Source organism: Triturus cristatus, chromosome 7, assembly GCF_964204655.1.
Source record: "Triturus cristatus chromosome 7, aTriCri1.1, whole genome shotgun sequence".
NCBI classification, from domain to species: Eukaryota; Metazoa; Chordata; class Amphibia; order Caudata; family Salamandridae; genus Triturus; species Triturus cristatus.
The window spans coordinates 110,641,512-110,665,917 of record NC_140590.1 but is presented as its reverse complement, the minus strand read 5'-3'; the positions used below and the strand labels follow the sequence as shown (position 1 = coordinate 110,665,917).

Sequence of the window (24,406 nt, the reverse complement as noted above, 5' to 3'; positions counted from 1 at the left end):
GACATCCTGAGGCAGTTGCAGGTTGGTCAGACTGCGATGCTAAATGTCCTCCATGCCCACACCCAGGTGCTGACCCAGATGGAGGCATACATGGAGGGCATGTCGGCTGCGCAGTCTGACCAACAGCAGTTGCTGAGGTCCATAGACTCCACACTGACTGCAGCACTGGATCTCCTGCAGCGCTGCCTACCCCCCCCTACCCCTGCCCCATCCACAATTCCCACTCCCGTGCCTGTCCCACGCACATCCAGACGTCAGCGTGCACGCACCCCACCAGACACAGGCACCACACCACCAGGGAAGTCGAAGCGCACACCTCCTGTCACGCACACACAGGGTGAGGAAGGCACACCCACTGGGTCGGGGGGGGAAACGTACAACACGCAGCCACAGTGGGAGTCCGCAGTCCACACAACCCACTCCCTCCAAATCCACTCCCCTTAGCTCTCCTGGCCAACAGTCGGTGACAGCATCATCCACTGCAAGTGTGCCCCCCCACCCCAGGAGGACACCACCCCGCAAGCGGTGGAGGCAGGACCCGGCCAGGGGAGTTGAGTCCCCCACCCTGTCCACACCCTCCCCCAGTGGCGCTGCGACCCATCCCTCTGCCCCCCCCCCCTCCTTGGGGCCTGTGGTTCGATTGGGTGCGGGGAAGTCGCTGGGGGACCTTGCCAACGTGTGCAGCGCCATTCTGTCCTCCACCTTTGGCGCTGGCACCCCCCCTGTGGCGGAATCATCCCTCCCTGCACCCACAACACCTACCCTTGCCCCTCCTGTCCCTGCGGTGCCTGTTTCCACCCTCCCCCCTGATGCCCCCTCTTCTGTGGATGAAATGGACATGTGAACTGTGCAGGCAAGCTAGGGGACACACGTCCCGATGTGTACCCCCCCCGGACTTTGCTGCTGGCCTGGCCCATGGCCCTTGTACATAGTGGACATTTTCTCAGAGATATTTTCCTGCTGAATAAAGCATTTTCTTTTGGTTTTGCACACTGATGCTTTCCTGGACTTGCTGTTGGTGCTGGTGCTCCCTGAGTTGGGGTGGTGATAATGTGTTAGGGGTCTGTGAAATGTTGGAGTGTGCTGCTCATGGGGTGTACCCTGCCATCTGCGTGCCATCACAGAGGTCTCTGCCAATGGTATTTGCTCATGTTTGCTTTCACTGTATGGTGACATTGTCCCAAGGTGTGTTCCATCCTCTGTGGAGCCGGCCATTTTCCCTGCAGGGTGTCTCCCATATGCTGTGCTGTGCTGTGTCTACATTTCCTGGATGTGTGAGGGTTGCCTTTCAATATGGCCATGCTGGCTCAGCGATGGCTCCACCTGCATCTGGGGTATCACCCTTGTTGGTCACTGAACTTGTTGATGGGGTATATTGTCCTATGTCTGGGCACTGCTGGGGGACTCTGCACCCACCCCTCCTGTCTCTGGGCACTGCTGGGAGTGATAGGCACCCACCCCTCCTGTGTCTGGGCACTGCTGGGGGACTCTGCACCCACCCCTCCTGTGTCTGGGCACTGCTGGGAGTGATAGGCACCCACCCCTCCTGTCTCTGGGCACTGCTGGGAGGACTCTGCACCCACCCCTCCTGTCTCTGGGCATTGCTGGGAGTGATAGGCACCCACCCCTCCTGTGTCTGGGCACTGCTGGGGGACTCTGCACCCACCCCTCCTGTGTCTGGGCACTGCTGGGAGTGATAGGCACCCACCCCTCCTGTCTCTGGGCACTGCTGGGAGGACTCTGCACCCACCCCTCCTGTCTCTGGGCACTGCTGGGAGGACTCTGCACCCACCCCTCCTGTCTCTGGGCACTGCTGGGAGGACTCTGCACACACCCCTCCTGTCTCTGGGCACTGCTGGGAGTGATAGGCACCCACCCCTCCTGTGTCTGGGCACTGCTGGGGGACTCTGCACCCACCCCTCCTGTGTCTGGGCACTGCTGGGAGTGATAGGCACCCACCCCTCCTGTCTCTGGGCACTGCTGGGAGTGATAGGCACCCACCCCTCCTGTGTCTGGGCACTGCTGGGGGACTCTGCACCCACCCCTCCTGTGTCTGGGCACTGCTGGGAGTGATAGGCACCCACCCCTCCTGTCTCTGGGCACTGCTGGGAGTGATAGGCACCCACCCCTCCTGTGTCTGGGCACTGCTGGGGGACTCTGCACCCACCCCTCCTGTGTCTGGGCACTGCTGGGAGGACTCTGCACACACCACTCCTGTGTCTGGGCACTGCTGGGAGGACTCTGCACCCACCTCTCCTATTTCACAATATGTACGCTCATGACATATACGGGTGTGGGTTCGCTCCATGCATACGCGGGTGGGGGCACGTGTTGTACTTACACTGTTGGCGTGGGGGGTACGCTCCTTGCATACGCGGGTGGGGGTACGTGTCGTACATACACTGCTGGGGTGGTGGTTCGGTGCGTACATACACGGGTGGGGGTTCGGGGCGTACATACAATGCTGGGGTGGGGGTTCGGGGCGTACATACACGGGTGGGGGTTCGGGGCGTACATACAATGCTGGGGTGGGGGTTCGGTGCGTACATACACGGGTGGTGGTTCGGTGCGTACATACATGGGTGGGGGTTCGGGGCGTACATACAATGCTGGGGTGGGGGTTCGGGGCGTACATACACGGGTGGGGGTTCGGGGTGTACATACAATGCTGGGGTGGGGGTTCGGTGCGTACATACACGGGTGGTGGTTCGGTGCGTACATACACGGGTGGGGGTTCGGTGCGTACATACACGGGTGGTGGTTCGGGGCGTACATACAATGCTGGGGTGGGGGTTCGGGGTGTACATACACGGGTGGGGGTTCGGGCGTACATACAATGCTGGGGTGGGGGTTCGGGGCGTACATACACGGGTGGGGGTTCGGGGCGTACATACACGGGTGGTGGTTCGGTGCGTACATACACGGGTGGTGGTTCGGGGCGTACATACAATGCTGGGGTGGGGGTTCGGGGCGTACATACACGGGTGGGGGTTCGGGGCGTACATACAATGCTGGGGTGGGGGTTCGGGGTGTACATACACGGGTGGGGGTTCGGGGCGTACATACACGGGTGGTGGTTCGGTGCGTACATACACGGGTGGTGGTTCGGGGCATACATACAATGCTGGGGTGGGGGTTCGGGGCATACATACACGGGTGGGGGTTCGGGGCGTACATACAATGCTGGGGTGGGGGTTCGGTGCGTACATACACGGGTGGTGGTTCGGTGCGTACATACACGGGTGGGGGTTCGGTGCGTACATACACGGGTGGTGGTTCGGTGCGTACATACACGGGTGGGGGTTCGGGGCGTACATACACGGGTGGGGGTTCGGGGCGTACATACACTGCTGGGGTGGGGGTACGGTCCGTACATACCCGTACCCACGCTCTGAATGCCTGGGTACGACCCGTACCCATGCCTTTGGTGGGTGGGTACGGTGCGTCCCCCATTGTTGCGGTGCCGTGGGGTCTGCACCGTACACAGTCCTTGGGGGTGTGGCTACGGGTCGTACCACGCGTACCCCTACATGACCCCAGCAATGCTGGTACGAGCCGTACCCAGGCCTTTCTGACGTGGGTACGGGCCGTACTGCCATTGTTGTAGTGACGTAGGGGGACGCGTGGTACGTTCCGTACCCACGCTCTTGCGGCCTGGGTAGGGTACGTACCGGTTCGCGTGACCATCCACTTCCGATGTGGCGGACGCATGCGTTGCTGGCCACGCCCCCACCCCCTGGAGGTGACCAGGCCCTGATGGTCAGGTATGTCCAGGCCATGTATGATTTGGTACCATGTGTTGGTGTTGTGTGTCCTGCCCCTGCCCCCCCCTTTGCCCCTGGTTGTTGTGCTGACCTTCTGCGGCGTCTGCGTCGGTTCCTGTACGCCAGGTGGACTGCTAGGAGGGCAGGGATGGCACGTAGGTTCGGGTCCATGTCTGTTCGTCGCGTCCAGCTGCTCCTTGCGTATGTCGTCCTGATTTCCCGGCAGTTTTTGGCAGCCGGTAAATATATTCCGTGCGAGATGACGTCGGTTCGAATCGTACTTCCTGGTTCGTGAAACGTAGGCTGGATGCGTACCGACGTCAGTTCGGCGCTTTTCCGGATCGGAATTGTGTTTCGATTCTGTTCGGTCGGTGTTTTGTTCGATTCGAACGGAAATGGTGTTTCCGTCCGAATCGTACTTGCATTTTCGGATGTATTTCGCACCGGGTACGAGTCGGACGGAGAAAAGGCTCCGTCCGACGGTTCGTACCCGCTTTTTACCGGATCGGAATTGGCACCTTGGTAGGGAGTTGGGGCATGTCTGGAGCAACCAGAGAAGTCCAAGGAAATTAAAAGTTACTCCCTCAGGGACCCAACAGTTGACAGACCAGGGATCGCGAAGGGACCTCAAAACAAAACACAAAATGGAGGCCCACAGGTCACTCGGCGTGAATAGGCCAACAATCTTCAGTGGATTCTGTGCTCGACGTAGAGGCTACAAGTCAGCCCAAGCACAACTTCAGGAGACATCGAAAAGTCAATGCACTTGCAAAAGTGCACGGTGACCAGGAGTTCCGGTTCCACGCTACTCACGAGGGCTGCGGGTCTCAGCTTTGCTGGGGACTCGGGTCAGCCTCTGAGATGTATGAAAATCCTCTTCCTGGGCTGCAAATACTTCGGAGTTCAGCAGGAGCTTCAGAAATGCAGACCGGCAAATTGCTTTGTTGGTGCCTGCCATGCAGGGGAGTCACTCCTTGACCCCAAGGGAGATTTTTTCAGTCCTCTAGTCTTGAATAGAGCATCAAAGTTCCAGTATTCAGCTTCAGAGTTTCGTTCAGGGATATCTAAAGTTCTGGCTACAGAGATTCCTTACTTATACCTAAGGAAGGGGTTTGACTAGCTCTGGGGACCCACCTATGGGACGGTTTGGAAAGAGGGGTGGCTACACCCATTTCCTTTGTCCAGTTTCACACCAGAGCAGGGGATGGAAGCCCCTGAACCGGTTTGAGCTGGACTATGCACTGGGACACCAATTGTGCCCCCAGTGCAGGACTTCAAAGCACTCAGAGAGTGCTCCCACCCAGCCCCAATACACATAAGCCTGTCTGGGAGGTGGTTACACCTCCCTGTAACAGGAAACCTATTGTCCAAGCCTCCCCTGCCAGAGTTTTGGTCAGCAGCAGGAGGCCAGTCCCGTGTCTGTGGCTGCAGCATCCATTTTGTGATGCCAGGGCTCTATTAAGTTTTTAACGGGTATACCAGTGCTGCCATGCCTCTCCCTCTAGAAGGGTGGGATCACACTCCCACACCAGTTACTGGTGTGGGGGTATGATTTCAAGGTGTTTGACACCAAACACAACATGTTTCTGTGCAGCCAGTCCAAAGTTAGCATTTACCGTTGGGTTATAATGCACTTAAGAGTATATGGTCAGGCTGCACTACAAACAACATCAGAGAATGGACTTCGAATGCTGCAGAGGGGCTCTGCCCATGCAGGGGCACACTCTCACATAAGAACCAAGCACTCTGCCTTCAGGATTGATAAGGCCTGCCATAGGGGTGACTTATAGGTTTATATGTGTGTATTTATGTAGTGATACAGGTAACCTATATCACCGTAAGGGGTGCATGCACCACCTTACCCAGGCTGCAGTAGCAGACATGTGGTGTCATTTTGGGTGGCTTTCCAGGGGTGGCATAATACATGATTCAGCCCCTGGTAGGCCTCTGGGTTACCTATGCCCTGGGTACATAGTGTATCATATACTAGGGACTCACAAGGGCACCTCAGGATCCAATCTGTGGTGTACCTAAAGTACATGCAATCATTTTAGAGAAGAAGCAGCTAGGCTGCGGCCCTGAATAGCAGGATCCCAGCCAGACTAAGGTCGAAAAACAGTAAAACACCAGCAAAAAGTGGGGGTAAACATGTGAAGCAGATCCTACTCTCCTACACCATCTGCACCCGTCTACGCCTGAATGGGACCAGGGGCTAGGAACCCGGCTCCGGCCAAACTGATGTTGCTCAGGTACACCAACACTCAACTCCATTCCCTCAGGGGGGCCATTTCAGGAAATTGCCTTGATTCACTACACACATCCAGGGCAGATTTGGAATGCAACCCCTGTTTTTACACTCTTCCCTACATTTCCTCTTAGCAACCATATCAAGGATTCACTCAAGTTGGAAATGTACCTTATTAATTGTAGAGCCCTACTCTGCCACAGATGGGAGCTGAAAAATCTGATGTGATTTTCCTACCTGAAACCCGGCTCCAAAATGATTCTGGGCCAAATATCCACCAGGCTGTACCTCCAGATTACTACATTAGATAGGGAGGCGAGAAAGATACATTGCAGGGACTCCTTCAGTGTGTAGCTGAACCTCTCCAGCTGCCAGACTGTGAAAGCTTTACTTTCTCGATCCTACTGTCCCCCTCATTTATGTTTTCAGGAATACTGATTTATCGGCCTCCTGGTCACTTTATTCAGACAGCTCCTGACATTATTGCTAGTCCATCAATTGTGTGTCTTTTGCTTTCTCGCCATAAGTGCGACAGGTATGCCCAGACTTGGGTCCTGGGCTCACTGTGCCACTGGAATCAAGACTGATTTGCATATGGCCGGGTCTAAACTGGGGTGGCATGGTGAGCAAAAGAATGATGGATTTAACCCAGATCTCTTGACTCGGGGTGAATGTTTTGATTTGTTCTGCATTCCGTCCATCAATTGTGTGTCTTTTGCTTTCTCGCCATAAGTGCGCCAGGTATGCCCAGACGTGGGTCCTGGGCTCACTGTGCCACTGGAATCAAGCTATCCTGGCTGAAGAGGGGTGAAACCCCGAAACCGGTCCAGGATGCTTGTTTCCAGTCCAGGGAGGACCTTCATGCAACATTTCAGAAATCTGGAGAAGACCATGAGCTGGAGTACCCAATAGCGAATGAGGAAGATTGTACACATAGGTGCCGATCACGATCCGGTAAAAAATGTCCCCGTACGACTCGTATCGGGTCTTTTTACCGTACGAATCGTACAAGTGCCGTACGAACTGGCAATCACGATTCGCATGGTAAAACGTCCATACGAACCGCACTGGGAATATTTCCCCACACGTCCTCGGGTCGGAAAATGTGTCCGACACGTCCTCGTACGATTCACCGTACAAACGTGAAAGGTGAACTCCGACCGGGGAATCACGATCCATCCCGGGCGTCCGAATGTACAACCGTATGGTGAAAAGACCGTCCGCACCGAACTCCCATAACAACCATGGAGACGTCCAAACAGGTGCCCGGTACGTGCCGTACCCCCCCCAGCCCCCGTAGGAACGCACCGACCCCCCCCAGCCCCCGTAGGTACGTGCCGACCCCCCCAGCCCCCGTAGGTACGCGCCGACCCCCCCCCCAGCCCCCGTAGGTACGTGCCGACCCCCCCCCAGCCCCCGTAGGTACGCGCCGACCCCCCCCCAGCCCCCGTAGGTACGTGCCGACCCCCCCTGTGTGTACACCCGTGTACGGTGCGTACCCCCCGTGTACGCTCGAGTCGAACCCCCCGTGTACGCTCGAGTCGAACCCCCCGTGTACGCTCGAGTCGGACCCCCCCGGGGGGGTCCGACTCGAGCGTACACGGGGGGGTTCGACTCGAACGTACACGGGGGGGTACGCACCGTACATACACGGGTGGGGGTTCGACTCGAGCGTACACGGGGGGGTTCGACTCGAGCGTACACGGGGGTTCGACTCGAGCGTACACGGGGGGGTACGCACCGTACATACACGGGTGGGGGTACGACTCGAGCGTACACGGGGGGGTTCGACTCGAGCGTACACGGGGGGGTTCGACTCGAGCGTACACGGGGGGTACGCACCGTACATACACGGGTGGGGGTTCGACTCGAGCGTACACGGGGGGTACGACTCGAGCATACACGGGGGGTTCGACTCGAGCGTACACGGGGGGGTACGCACCGTACATACACGGGTGGGGGTACGACTCGAGCGTACACGGGGGGGTTCGACTCGAACGTACACGGGGGGGTACGCACCATACATACACGGGTGGGGGTTCGACTCGAGCGTACACGGGGGGGTCCGACTCGAGCGTACACGGGGGGGTTCGACTCGAACGTACACGGGGGGGTACGCACCGTACATACACGGGTGGGGGTTCGACTCGAGCGTACACGGGGGGGTTCGACTCGAGCGTACACGGGGGTTCGACTCGAGCGTACACGGGGGGGTACGCACCGTACATACACGGGTGGGGGTACGACTCGAGCGTACACGGGGGGTTCGACTCGAGCGTACACGGGGGGGTTCGACTCGAGCGTACACGGGGGGTACGCACCGTACATACACGGGTGGGGGTCCGACTCGAGCGTACACGGGGGGTTCGACTCGAGCGTACACGGGGGGTTCGACTCGAGCGTACACGGGGGGGTACGCACCGTACATACACGGGTGGGGGTACGACTCGAGCGTACACGGGGGGGTCCGACTCGAGCGTACACGGGGGGGTTTGACTCGAGCGTACACGGGGGGGTACGCACCGTACACGGGTGTACACACAGGGGGGGTCGGCACGTACCTACGGGGGCTGGGGGGGGGTCGGCGCGTACCTATGGGGGCTGGGGGGGGTCGGCGCGTACCTACGGGGGCTGGGGGGGGGGTCGGCGCGTACCTACGGGGGCTGGGGGGGGGGTCGGCGCATACCTACGGGGGCTGGGGGGGGTCGGCGCGTACCTACGGGGGCTGGGGGGGGGGTCGGCGCGTACCGGGCCACCTACTCTGGTCGATTCGCGCCGTACTTCGCTTTTGCGGCACTTTTTGGGTGCCGTGAAAATATTGCCGTCCGGACTGCTGTCGGTTCGAATCGTAATTCCTGGTTCGTGAAACGCTGCCTGAAAGCGTCCCGACGTCACGTCGCAGCATTCCCGGATCACATTCGTATGTATATTTTCGTCGGCCGGTGTTTTTTACGATTCGTACGGAAATGGTGTTTCCGTGCGAATCGTAATTCCATGTTTGTAAAGTTTTACAACCGGGTACGAGTCGGACGGGGAATTCGCTCCGACCGACGGTTCGTACGCGGTTTTTAACGGATCGTGATCGGCACCTTAGACTTCTGGAATTTCCTTGTATCTCCTATGAGAGGTTTGTCAAACTTTTTATGAAAGTTAAATCGGGCTCTCTACTTGACCCTGCTCCCCTTCACATTCTTCAAAAATCAGCCAATACTCTTTCCCCAGTTTTCATTGTTGTGGTTAAGCTATCTCTTGAAAATGGAATTGTTTCCGAAGGGTGGAAGCAAGCTATGGTGACCCTGGTTGCCCACATAATTTTTGGCCCATCTCTGTTCTACCTGTACTAAGAAGGGTGTTGGAAAACATGTTAGCATGCACCATTTGGACATCCTGGAGGCCAACCACATCCAGCATCCTACCCAGACAGGGTTTCAGCCAAAGCATAGCACTGAAACCACACTCTTGAAGGTCATGGAAGAAGCAAAGCTGAAATTGGATTTGGGAGGTACTGTAGTCATCGTCCTCCTACACCACAGTGCCGCCTTTGTTACAGTTGACCACAGAACCCTTATTAAGAGGTTTCAGAAGGCAGGATCAGCTCTTTTTGAGGACAAATCCTTTCATGTCTTTGGCAAAACCTGCACCTCGGATACTTTTCCTTTGAGATGTGGGGTTCCCTGGGATGGCCCACACTGGATTGGCCCTGTCCCAGCCCCTTAAGTGGCAGTGAAAAGTTTGGGGGTATGGCTTGATCATAACCTCTCCATGGAGACACAAGCCACAAAAGATTCTTCAAGCTGTTTCGGGATTCTAAGAACCCTGCAGAAAATCTTACCCCTGGTCCATCCGGTCTCTTGGAGGTTAATTGTCCATGCTTTTATTCTCTCTGACCTGGACTACAGCAACTCCTTCTACTTGGGAGCTCCCAAAGCCGTGTTTGGCATACTTCAGGTGGTACCGATCGCAGCGGCAAGGACACTGTTAAACATCCCCTGACATCATTCAGCAAGTCAGGTCCTGGCTGGCCTTCATTGGCTTCTGGTCACAAAGAGAATCAACTTCACGCCAACATAGAGCCTTTCAAGACCTAGGTCCCTCTAACAACTGACAGCTACTTACACCTTACAAACCTGGAAGATCTCTTAGGTCCTCTCAAACCATGCTGGCTGTAGTACCACCCGCGAAAAGGGCTAGAAAGGGAGGAAGGTCTTTTAGGTACAATTTGGCTGAAATATGCAACACCCTGACCCTCTCCCTGAGAACACATCATAACTAACTGGCCTTCAGAAAATAGCAAGAAACCTTTCTGTTTGTGAAATTACCCCGGGGAGTTTAAGTCTACAGTCTGTGTACCTCAACCAGTGCTGGGATCCCTCTCGGTTGCCACATGCTATACAAATTTATTTACCATGAAAAGTTAGGTTGTATGACATAATTTCGACAGACAGAAAATCGACCTACAAATATATCGCAACAAAAATATCGATGTCAAGAATATCGACATCCTATCTACAACATGGTAAGTACAAAAATATCGAAAATTAAATATCGATGTCAAAAATATCGTTATTAAAAATATCGTTTTTTGTTACTTTAAAAATATATGTAAAATAAACCAAATAATACTTAGAAATTAAATAAACATAATTAAATATATTGTATAATATTTAAAATGTATAATTAATATATATAATTTAATAAAACTTTAATTAAACATATACATATAATATATAATATATATACTTACTTAATAATTATTTTAATAATAATTTCTGTAGCGTATAAATTATTAAATGTTTTTAAAAATTACCAATACATCTATACACATAAAACAATAACATCAATAAATATTTAATAATTACATATAGCAAATAATAATCAATATTTTTAATGTGAATAATTGTTATTATTAATGATATATTACAATAGCTAAAATAATACAAAACATATTAAATATCAGACACAATAAAACTACTAGTCCAACTCCAACAAAAACAACTGTAAGGAAAATGTTGGATAGCGTAGGGGTAAAAATTACTATTCCAACTCCAAAGAGTGCAACAGTAGGGAAAGCGTTGGATAGCGTAGGGTTAAAATTACTATTCCAACTCCAGAGAGTGCAATAGTAGGGAAAGTGTTGGATAGCGTAAGGGTAAAATTTACTATTCCCACTCCAGAGAGTACAACAGTAGGGAAAACGTTGGATAGCGTAGGGGTAAAAATTACTATTCCAACTCCAAAGAGTGCAACAGTAGGGAAAGCGTTGGATAGCGTAGGGGTAAAAATTACTATTCCAACTCCAGACAGTGTAATAGTAGTGAAAGCGTTGGCTAGCGTAAGGGTAAAAATTACTATTCCCACTCCAGAGAGTGCAACAGTAGGGGAAGTGTTGGATAGCGTAGGGAAAAAAATTACTATTCCAACTACAGAAAATGCAACAGTAGGGAAACCACTGGATAGCATAGGGGTAAAAATTACTATTCCCACTCCAGAGAGTGCAACAGTAGTGAAAACGCTGCATAGCGTAGGGGTGCAAATTACTATTCCCACTCCAGTAAGTGAAACAGTAGGGAAAGCGCTGGATAGCGTAAGGTAAAAATTACTATTCCAACTCCAAAGAGTGCAACAGTAAAGAAAGCGTTGGATAGCGTAGGGGTAAAAATTACTATTCCAACTCCATAGAGTGCAACAGTAGGGAAAGCGTTGGATAGCGTAGGGGTAAAAATTACTATTCCAACTCCAGAGAGTGCAACAATAGGGAAACCACTGGATAGAATAGGGGTAAAAATTACTATTCCCACTCCAGTGAGTCCAACAGTAGGGAAAGCGATGGATAGCCTAGGGGTAAAAATTACTATTCCCACTCCAGTGAGTGCAACAGTAGGGAAAACGCTGGATAGCTTAGGAGTAAAAATTACTATTCCCACTCCAATGAGTGCAACAGTAGGGAAAACATTGCATAGCGTAGGGGTAAAAATTACTATTCCCACTCCAGAGAGTGCAACAGCAGTGAAAACGCTGGATAGCGTATGGGTACAAATTACTATTCCCACGCCAGTAAGTGAAACAGTAGGGAAAGCGCTGATAGCATAGGGGTAAAAATTACTATTCCAACTCCAGAGAGTGCAACAGTAGTGAAAACGCTGGATAGCGTAGGGGTACAAATTACTATTCCCACTCCAGTAAGTGAAACAGTAGGGAAAGGGCTGGATAGCGTAGGGGTAAAAATTACTATTCCAACTCCAAAGAGTGCAACAGTAGGGAAAGCGTTGGATAGCGTAGGGGTAAAAATTACTATTCCAACTCCAGAGAGTGCAATAGTAGGGAAAGCGTTGGATAGCGTAAGGGTAAAAATTACTATTCCCACTCCAGAGAGTGCAACAGTAGGGAAAGTGTTGGATAGCGTAGGGAAAAAAATTACTATTCCAACTACAGAGAATGCAACAGTAGGAAAACCACTGGATAGCATGGGAGTAAAAATTTATATTCCCACTCCAGTGAGTCCAACAGTAGGGAAAGCGTTGGATAGCGTAGGGGTAAAAATTACTATTCCCACTCCAGAGAGTGCAACAGTAGTGAAAACGCTGGATAGCGTAGGGGTACAAATGACTATTCCCACTCCAGTAAGTGAAACAGTAGGGAAAGCGCTGGATAGCGTAGGGGTAAAAATTACTATTCCCACTCCAGAGAGTGCAACAGTAGTGAAAACGCTGGATAGCGTAGGGGTAAAAATTACTATTTCTACTCCAGAGAGTGCAACAGTAGGGAAAGCGCTGGATAGCGTAGGGGTAAAAATTACTATTCCCACTCCTGATAGTAAAACAGTTGGGAAAGCACTGGATAGCATAGGGATTCTATAAACATAATAACCAATTGAATAATTAGTTATAAAAAAATAGCATGTTAATAATTAATTTACAAAATAATTATTATTAAATACCAATTATTTAAAAAAAATATTTACATAAATAACTTTGAATTACATCCCACACTATTCCCCCTTTAACACACAACACACTACACATACAAAATACACAATACATTTAAATATCAATTTATCTATTATTTACAATTAATAATACATTCTTTATAATTAATATAGTTATTATTTACTAATTTATACATATTAACTACCAAATTACAATTATTCACAAATTAATTATTAATTAACAATACATTAATTAGCAATAACAACAAATAACATGAAATAATAAATTATTTATATTTACTATATTTAACGTACTAATAACAATTAATTACCAATTAATATTTAATTAACAATTAATTATTATTAATTACAAATAAATAAAAATTATCATTAATTATTTTAATTTAATTACATCCCACCCTATTCCCCTATAAACCCACAACCCACTACACATAAAAATTCACATAATTAATTTAATCATCAATTAATCACTTAATAAAATTAAATCACCAATTAATTAGTAATTAACAATTAATTAATTAACAAAACCAATAAATAAATATTAATATTAAACTAATTATAACTTATATAATTAACCAATTAATAAAAATAATTTACCATTAATAATTAATTAACAATTAATTAATCAATTACTATATTTAATTTACAATTAATAATTATTTAACAATTAATTAATCATAAATACTAATTAAACAATACATATTAATTCATTAATTATAATTAAATTACTTCCCACCCTTTTCCCCTATAAACCCACAACCCGCTCTGATACTAAAACGCTAAATTAAATCTTAAATAATTATTAATCTCTAAACATTTATTTTTAAATGTATTAAAATACATTACAATAAGCTTTAACATACAAATAAAATACATATTAAAATACATTACACTAATAAAATATCTATATTATTGACATCGAAATTTTTGCTTACGATATTACTTACATCTATATTTATGACTTCGATATTATTAACTTCGATAATACCTACCTTGGGGTCGATATTCTGTCCATCGATATTCTTGACTTCGATATTCTTTACCTACGATATTAACAACTCGATATACTTGTAGGTCGAAATTTAAAACTCGATATTTAGACTGCTCACCGAAAAGTTATGTGGACTATTATCTAGTCACAGTACAGTATCTCTTAGCGTATTTTCATTTTCTTTTTCTCTTTTCTCACCTTTATCTCGTTTTCTGTTCACGTTCAATATAAAGAGTGTGTCCTAGTTCAGTGACTAACCATGCACAAAGATGTGAAAAAGCTCCGGTTTTTATAGGGCTATTACGGTACAACATCACATAAGGGTATTTTAGCATTTATCTTCATTTGTGTTTGCTTTTTCTGGGGATGCACATGTTTTTAAGAAATCTTAATGATTAAAGATCACATGGTTTGAACTTGAAAACACACTACCAAATGATGAAACACCTGTTGGCTAATGGTACAAGGCTAATGGTTACAAGATTCACAAAGATTGTTGAATGAAAGTGAAGATTGAAAATAAAGAACCATCATTTGTAAGTGGACTCTCTGTTTAGAACACTTTTTTGGGTGCTCAGGAGACTGTTTATAGTCTATGTTTTGACCAGAAGTCTAACTTAACACTTGAAGTCTAACTTTACACTTGAAGTCTGAGGGCTCGATTCACAAAGGTAAAGTTAGACCAAAAGTCTCATTACTAATTTTCTGTATTCACAAAGCTAAAATTAGACCAAAAGTCGAACTTAGACCAAAAGTCTAACCCTACTTGTACTAACTTACCTTTGTGAATACCAAAAGTAGTAAAGCCTTCAGGACCTGATTCACAAAGGTAAAGTTAGAGTAAAAGACTAACTTAGATTAAAAATCTAACTTTACTACTTTTCAGTATTCACAAAGCTAAAGTTAGACCAAAAATCTAACATACTCATAGTAACTTACCTTTGTGAATACTGAAAAGTGGTAAAGTTAGACCTTTGGTCTAAGACTTTTGGCCTAACTTTACCTTTGTGAATCAGGCCCTAAGTTTAAACCCGATGTTTAAGTTGAAACCTGAAGTCTAACTTTACCCCTGAAATCTAACTTTACACCTTTAGGCCACAGTCTAAGGGCCAGATTCACAAAGATAAAGTTAGATAAATTTAGATCAAATGTCTAACTCAGATCAAAATTCAAACTTCACTACTTGTCTTTATTCGCTAAAGCAAGTTACTACCAGTAACTTTACTATTAGTAATTTTATGAGTATCAACTTTACCAGCAGCAACTTGAGCGACAACGGCTGGATGTCTCTCAAGTGGCCTAGGCTTCAGGTCCATTGAGAAGCCCAGGCTGGATGTCCCTTGAGTGGCCGATATATCTTTTTAGCAGCACAGACTGAATGATTACTGCATGTACACAGGTGCATAGGTACCTTTGATAGATAACAGGATTTTGTCAAGGGGAGGGAGGAGCTGCAATACAGAAGATGCCCTACAAACATGTTTACACCTGAAAATATGATATTAAGGAATGTGGCGCCTACAGGAATGTTTCCCTGAACCAAAGGGAAGGGCCTAAAGCTTGAAATACAGCCTCTCCAGTGATCACCAGATTGACGTAATGGTCAATTCATCTTTCATTCATGGAGACACGTTGAGGGTCTTTAGCACAGTTTCCTGTTTGTCTATGTCAGAGGCATCTCTAGAGGGGTCCAGATGGGGTCTGTACCCCAGCTCTATTTTTTCTTTCCCCACCCCCGGGGAAGGCCTGGCACTGTTAGCTAAGGATCCGCTTGACCTGGGGTAGCAGCAGCATGACGGAGCGTACCAGCAAGCTGAGGAAGGTGGACGATGACTCTGATGATGATAACAAGGAGAAAAGGAATCTCTTGGAACAGAAAGGCTCCGGTGATAAGAAAGGCACCCCAAATCCTGACGATGATCTTTTTTTCTAAAAAGCAAAGGACGTCTGACAGTGGTTGCAAAACCTCTATGAGAAAGTTCGGGAGCTGGAAGTCATGCAGAATACAATCCTGTGGACTCCTCTGCTAGATGTGAGCTTGAAAAACAGCAAGCTTGCAGTCGCTCTGGGAAGAGATCAAGAATTTAGCCAAAGGATTCCGTGGCACTTTACAAAGTATGGAGCCAAGTAAAGAGTAAGTGCAAAGTGGGCAGTATGAAGTCAACCTGCGGATACGCAGGACAAGGCATGGCATTCTTTCACAGCAGTTCATAGAAACAATCAACAAGTGCAATGTTGCACAGTCGCACTACCGGTACAGGAACATGAAGCGCATCCACCGTCAGCTGGAGATTACAGGCGTAGATATGACAGAAGAAAAGCTGGACGAGATGTTGGAGACCGGCCAGCCATCTGTCTTCACAGCAAACATTCTAAAAGACATTAAATTAACAAAGGAAGCACTGAATGAAATTGAAAGTCGCCATGGGGAGATTCTGAAGCTGGAAAAGAGCATCCAGGAGCTGCATGAAATGTTTATGTACTTGGCCATGGAGGTCGAGTTTCAGGGTGAAACTATTGACCAGATTGAAAAAAAATCTCGACCTCAACCAACTACGTGGAGAAGGCTAAAATGGAGTTGGAGACGGCCATCGTGAATAAGTGCATATCGAGAAAGAAAAAAATAATGATTGGTGTTACAACTGGGGGTCTCTAGTTGGCTGAGGTAGGTACCTTAGTCCAAATAGGGACCTTTGCTTCTAGTCAGGTAAAGGAGGGACACACTCTTAGATAGCCGCTGCTCACCCTCCGGTAGCTTGGCACGAGCAGCAAGATGTAAAGTATTTATAACCACACTTCCTGTAACACAGTGATAACACCACAAATGGACACCACACTGATTTTATAAACAATAGCAGTATCTTTATCAAAAGAAATAAGATGAGACCAAACGATAGAAATCCAATATATGCGTATTCGTAATATTTCACTTTGCCGGTTATTAGGCCAAAAATCACTTGTAGGTTCTTGCGGTATTAATGAGCAGTTCACGATGATCTAATGATGTCCTAATGCAATGCTATGCAGTTCGTAATGCAGTTCGTAATGTAGAAATAAGACAGTCCTTAATGCAAGTATTATTGCAGTTCGTAACGCAGGAATAATGCAGTTTGTAATGCAAGAATAATGCGGTTCGTAATGCAAGTATAATGCGGTTCTTAATGCAAGAATAATGCAGTTTTTAGTGCAAGAATAAGGCAGTTCCTAATGCAAGCTTAGGGCAGTTCCTAATGCAAGGAATAATGCTATAAGACAATCTGTGCGGTCAGCTCGGACACCTCTAGACCCCAACAACAGAGACGAGAGTCGTAAACTTAAAGGAGTGGCCCTGGTACTGCTGGGCCGGTACGGGCCTCTCTGGGACTCAGCGCGTCTAACGCAGTGCAGTGGGAAAGAGATCGGAGAATTCCTGTACTCCTCCTGCACGCCTCCTCAGGCCACACACGCTTGCGGCTCCCGACCGGAGTCCAAGCCTTACCTGGGGGGTGTGCTGCCTCACTCTCTCTCTTTCCCTGCTCGTCGGACGTCCTGCTGGGCGTTCCCAATGACGTTGCAGCTCCGTTGCTAGGCGACGCTGTGGCCGGACGGGTTACGGCTCTGCCTTCTCCTTCGTTGATGAGCTGGGGCAGATTCCTCTTGGCGAACAACGATAACGATCCCTTTCACCTTGCAGCATCCTCAGCTTCAAGAAATCCTTTAGCACGTTGTTGCTCGGGCCGGCAGCGGCGATCCTTACTCACAGCCTTAGTTACGATGACCGCTTGGGGCATAAACAGCAATGCAGCAGTGTGGACGATGTTTCATGCTGCAGGGGCAATGCGGTCACAGGGCACCTCATAAACAGCACCACAGACCACACGGCAGTCTGAGGCATACAAAAGCATACACACCAAGGTGCCAATTCCGATCCTGGAAAAACCGGGTACGAACCGTCGGTCGGAGGGTTTTCTCCGTCCGACTCGTACCCGGTAAAAAAACATTACAAACATGGAAGTACGATTCGCACGGAAACACCATTTCCGTACGAATCGTAAAAAACACCGACCGACGAAAATATACATACAAATGAGATCCGGGAAAGCGCTGACGTGACGTCGGGACGCAGTCAGGCTCCGTTTCACGAACAAGGAAGTACGATTCGAACTGACACCAGTCCGGACGGCAATATTTTTACGGCACCCAAAATGTGCCGGAAAAGCGAAGTATGGCGCGATGCGAGCGGAATTGGGGGGCCCGGTATGCGCCGACCCCCCCCCAGACCCTGCGGATGTATGTGCCGTACCCCCACCCGTGTATGTACGAGTCGAACCCCCACCCGTGTATGTACACCCGTGTATGTACGAGTCGAACCCCCACCCGTGTATGTACACCCGTGTACGTACGAGTCGAACCCCCACCTGTGTACGTACACCCGTGTATGTACACCCGTGTATGTACGAGTCGAACCCCCACCGTGTATGTACGAGTCGAACCCCCACCCGTGTATGTACACCCGTGTATGTACGAGTCGAACCCCCACCCGTGTATGTACGAGTCGAACCCCCACCCGTGTATGTACACCCGTGTATGTACGAGTCGAACCCCCACCCGTGTACGTACTAGGATCTTCGCTGACGGCGCCAATCCCATTCCTGTTGAGACCGGGAGAACCCCAAATGAAGTGGGAGGATTGACAAGAGTATTTCAAGAACTATATCGCAGCTCTAGAAGATGAAAATGGAGAAGCTTTCCCCAGCGCGAGGAAGAAAAGGATTCTCCTGCACAACTTAGGCCCGGAAGGCATAAGTGTTTTTCAGAACTTTGTCCCTACACCCAGACAAGCTGCAGATGACGACGTATTTAAGCACGCCATTGAGGATCTCGACATCTACTACCGCGCAGCAGTGAGTGTTTCCATTGACCGATACAATTTCCAACAAAGGAAACAAGAGACTGGAGAAACCATAGATGATTATGTAGCAGCGTTGAGAAACTTAGTGGTGACATGCAAGTATGGAGTTTTGCATGACGAGTTCATTAAAGATCAAATCGTCATGCACACCACCAACAAAAGTGTGCAAGACAAGTTGTGGGCAAACAGCGAGGCGTCACTAAAAGAAGTAATTGCTATGGAAAAAAAGGCGGAATTGGCGAAAAGGTGCGCTGATGCAGCGAAAAGGGAGACGCTCCAGAAGACCATGGTGAACAAAGTGGACGACGCCGAACCACAGGGAAGCAGCAAAACCATGCCTCCGGAAAGTAAAGAGACAACTAAATGGAAAGGGAAACAAGGGCAAACATGGAAGCAGAATAGAGACAACAACGGGTCATGCTACAGATGCGGAAGTCAAGCACATGCAGCCCAGGACAAATGTTGCCCTACGTTTCGAGCGAAGTGTATGTTCTGCGGCATAATGGGACACTATGAAAAGGTCTTTCGACGAAAAACGAAGAGACCCATGGTGAAGTACATTACTCAAGATCAACTGGAGGAAGAAGAAGAACAAGAGGAAGACATTGGGGTACTATGCGTGGAAGACCAAGTACTGGGAATTGATGGAAAGCGCTCCCGCAAACCACAATGCGACATGGTGATAGGAGGAGTGAGAATCAAGATAGTAATAGACTCGGGATCCCCATACACTATCATCCAAAGAGCAGTGTGGAAGGAACAATTCGAGCCCAGTTTGGGAGCAAGTCTAGAACCACCAGATATACGACCAGTATCGTACACAGGCGAACCGATTCCCATGGTGGGATACAGGAAGTTGATCTTCGAATTTAGAGGAAGAACTGCAGAGTGCAAACTATACGTAGCAGAGAAGGGCCCCTCTGTCCTGGGATGGATGGATCAAGGTGATCTAGGGATCAAGTTAGACCCAGGAGGGGACACACAAGTGCTTATGACAGCGCCGGGGAGCTAGCCGGGACTGGAAGAAATGAAGAGCAAATTCCTGAAGGTGTTTGGAGGGAAGGTTGGGAAACTGGAGAAATTCACACACAAGATTGCACTCAAAGAAAACTCCAAACCAGTATCCCACAAAGTCCGCAACGTACCTCTAGCCGTAAAAGAAGCAGTGCAAACGGAACTTCATAGACTGGAAAAAAATGGAATAATAGATCCTATAGACAGCTCGGAATGGCTCGCCCCCTTGGTAGTGGCGATGAAACCCAATGGCAAAGTCCGCCTGTGTGTGGACCTTCGAGAACTGAACAAATGCCTAATCGTGGAAAAATTTCCATTACCTCGCATCGAAGAAATGTTATCTAAGACCAAGGGGGTAAAGTGGTTCTCCACCATTGACCTAACGTCGGCCTATCACTCGATAGATCTACATCCGACAAGCCGGAAACTGACATCCTTTATAACACCCTTTGGATGCTACCAATTCCGCAGAATGCCGTTCGGACTCGCCTCAGCAGTGGCGGTGTTGCAGAAATTAATGCATCGCCTATTCCAGGACATCGAGGGCATTCAGTACTTCCAAGACGACATACTGGTGATGGGAACAGATAGAAAAAACCATGATGAGAAGCTGGATAAGGTACTCCGGGTTCTAGAAAACAATGGCCTAACCGCAGAATGGGAGAAGTGCCGACTGGGAATGACGTCAGTCACCTACCTAGGTCATGAAATAGGAGGACAAGGCATCACCTCAAAACGAGCAAATATGCAATGCTATGACCCCTACTAACAAAGAAGAGGTGCGGTCCTTCCTAAGGAAGGCAGACTATTACAGCAAGTTTGTGCAACACTTTGCCACCAAGACACACCACCTAAGACAACTAACAAGGGACAAAACGGTATACAAATGGACTGAAGAAACACAGAAAGAATTTGAAGCCCTGAAGAAAGACATCAGCCAAGCGGTGCCACTGCAAGGATATGACCCACTCGGTCGGTCAATACTGACGACGGATGCCAGCGAGAAAGGCCTAGGGGCACAGTCCTCATGCAGGAGAGGAGAGAAGGAACGACGGAGACCCTCAGCTTTGCATCAAGAACGCTATCACCCACTGAACAGAAATATAGCATGATCGAGAAGGAGATGCTAGCGGTAGTGTGGGCCATGGGGAAGTTTCGCCGATTTCTATGGGGCACAAGGTTCCAACTCAAAACGGATCATAAGCCATTAGTCAAAGTGCTCACCTCGAGTGGGCATGCCAGTGCTACGCCACGTATCTCAAAAATGACACTCAAACTACTAGAGTACAGGTACGATGTGGAGTACATACCGGGGACAAGAAACAAAGTAGCAGATTACCTTAGTAGAGCGGCAGCCATGGAAGAAGCCCCGAACACAACGACAGAAGAAGAAGAAATGGTAGCGGTAATGGAAGATCCAGAAAGAGTGATGAGTAAGCAAGACTGGACCCTAGCGTATGAAGAAGACAGGGAAATCTGTGAAGTCAAAGAGAACATAATAAATGGATGGCCTGAAAAAAAACGGCTAGCGGAGGCGCTCAGGAAATACTACGAAGTCAGGGAGGATCTATCGGTGGGGGACGAAGGGATATTCCTGTACAGAGGTGATAAAGTAATTCCCCCGGCAGCGTTAGTTTCTCGATTAGTCGCACTACTACACGAAGGACATCTAGGAATAGTAAAAACCAAGGTGAGAGCGAAGCACATGTACTGGTGGCCAGGAATGGACGCCCAGGTGGAAAGGCATGTGAGAGAATGTGATCAGTGCCAAAGAGCGGATAAAACACAGAATCCCCTACGACCGGCATTGGGGAAGTTCACACTACCGAATGGCCCGTGGGAAGAAGTGGCTGTGGACATCCTGGGGCCAGTGCTGGACACCCATGGAACGCCCCAATACCTATGCGTTTTGGTCGACAAATATTCGAAGTGGCCGGAGATACACATACAAGAAGAAATGGATGCAGAGACAGTGATTAAGTTTCTAACCACAGTTTTCCTAAGGGAAGGTATTCCGAGAACCATCCTGAGTGACAATGGACCTCAATTCACGTCGGAAAAATGGTACAAGTACGCCGAGAGAAATGGAATCAAATTACTACACACAGCAGTGTATCATCCGTCGAGCAATGGACAGGTGGAACGTTTCAACAGAATCCTCATGGGGTCCATTCAAGCAGCCATCGTGATGGGAAAAGATTGGGAGAAGGAGATACAGAACATGATTTGGGCATACCGCATCACTCCCACGGGCACGGGGTATAGCCCATTCCAAATCTTAAGAGCGAGACACCCCTTCACCAAGGACAATGTGACGTGGAGAGAGAAGACGATCACCAGTAAATGGTCCCCCGCTGTGGTACAACACAACCTAGAGAAGGCCCAGAGGATATACACGGAGTACTACAACCAGAGGAGAAAAGTGAAGGAAACAACCCTAGAGAGAGGGGAATGGGTGAGAGTCAAATTGGCTATACGGAAAAGGAAGGGAGACAGCAAGTACAGCCCACCTCTACAGGTGAAGGAAGTGTACAAGAGGGCAGCATTACTCAGCGACGGGAATGTGTGGTCCCAAGATCGCATGGCCAAATACAACAAGATCCTAAAATGGCCCGAGGAAAAGAATGAAAAGAAACAACAAGAATCCAATCCAAGAGAAAACGAAGGAAGTAGCTCCGCCGAAGAAAGAGACATGAAGGCGGAAGAGAGCCGTAAGGAGCAGGAAGATCAAGGGACAATGGAGACGGAGGAACTACCGAGAGATGAGAGCGGTACCCCGGGGACAGGAGAACGAGGTACTCCCCGAGATAAGGTGGGGAGCCCAGCTGAGGACAGTAACCCAGATATTTCTTCCACTCCGGTAAGGCGTACCAGAGCAGGCAGAGTGGTTGTAAGACCTGGCCACTTCTGAGACTTTGATCTAGAGGGAAGCTAAGCACCCTATAAGACTGTAAGGATTGTACGTTCATTGAGCATTATAAAAGAAGGGAGATATGTAGTGTTGCGCTCTAGTCCTCACATGCTAGGTGGCTACGTAGCACGCGAGGAGAGCGCAAAAGAGCGGACTGCGCATGCGCGAGTCGGAGGAATCGACTGTGCAGTCATGCTTTGCCCGGCGCTCTCGAGTGTGTGATATTAAAGTAATACTTGAGCAATTACAATACCGCTTCACAGTGTGTTATTAAGGAAGGCTTGCAACATTACATTGTCTTCAACTGAGAGTCTAGCGGGCAGAGGGGTTTGCTTTCACAGGCCATGCTCTCATTTTCCTTTCCTTCATGTAGCAAGTAATTATCTCGCTCAGTACGCACTCCATTTTATCAGAGTCCCTGTGACTTTTGAAGTGTATTACTTGCCTAACAGAATTACAGGCAATTCAGCGGCCACTATTTGGATACTTGATAAGCATTTATTTTTTACTGAGTAGCTTCGTGCCGTGGTGCACTCACATGATGGTGAGTTGCAATGGGGAAGCATCAGGGCTGTCATTGCTCCTCAGCTCCTCACTGGCAGTGCAGGTCCAGTGGAACTCAAGTAATGGTGTCCACACGGTCCTGCTGATAGCAGCGCGGGAAGCAGACAACTCTAGTCTGCGCAGTGCGTCTTCAAAATGTTAGACGCAAACTGCGCAGACTCGATTTCCCGGCCTCCTGCCTGCCTGCAGCTTTTACCCCACCCTTTCCCAACTTGTCACAGAGTGGAAACACCCCCTGTGACGAGTTGAGAAAGGGTGGGGTGACCATCCTCTCCTCTCCCTGACTGACATGAAGCCCCTGTGAATCAGGGCTTCAGTCTAAAACGCAAGGGGGTAATTTCACCTCAACGTCGTCAGGGGGTAGAGACTGGCCCTTTAGCCTATGTTTCTGCCTAGCTGATGACCTCATAAGCCTTGGGGCTGTGAGCTTGTCAGCCTGGCAAATCAATCACTAGGCTCTAACCCCGCCCACAGGGAGCAGATTTTGGAAACAGCATTAATCGGCATCGCTCACTGGCACTGTGTCACGAGTTAATCACACCAAAAACAAAAGCTCCGGCCCCAAGAAATATGTGTGTGCAGTGTGAACATTCTTTAAAACAGATTGAAGAGTCTGTTTTTTAACTTTAGCAATGCCAGACCTTTTGGGGTGAAAGTAAAGAGGGCGTTGCCCCGACGCCCTGGCTCAAAAACCGCCACTGGTTATTAGAGAGAATTGTATTATAGTTAACATCTAAGAGTGTGTGCACCAGGTACTAACATAAGTATACATGCTTGTTTTGCTTCAGACAAAGGGCAATCTGTAAAGTTTTCACTGCAAAATGAAGGGTGCAGGTATCAATCCCAACGTCCATTGCGGATATACTCAAATCCTTTGAGGAGAAGTCAGGACTCCGGGTCAATTGGGCTAAATCGAGGATCTATTCATTCAGTGCCGACACAGCAGTGGAAGATGTGTTCCTTAATAGCACACTCCTCACATGGTATCCCACCACCTTCCGATATCTCGGTGTTTTTATATACCGGTTACCTGATGACTTATTAAAGGGCAATTTGATGAGAGCAATCTCAGCTATACGA

The 24,406-nt window shown here is 48.7% G+C and overlaps 1 pseudogene; it reads left to right on the top strand.

The window, feature by feature from the left end:
- Positions 1-15,738: 15,738 nt before the first annotated feature.
- Positions 15,739-16,602, top strand: LOC146808952 (syntaxin-4 pseudogene; annotated as a pseudogene).
- Positions 16,603-24,406: the final 7,804 nt, after the last annotated feature.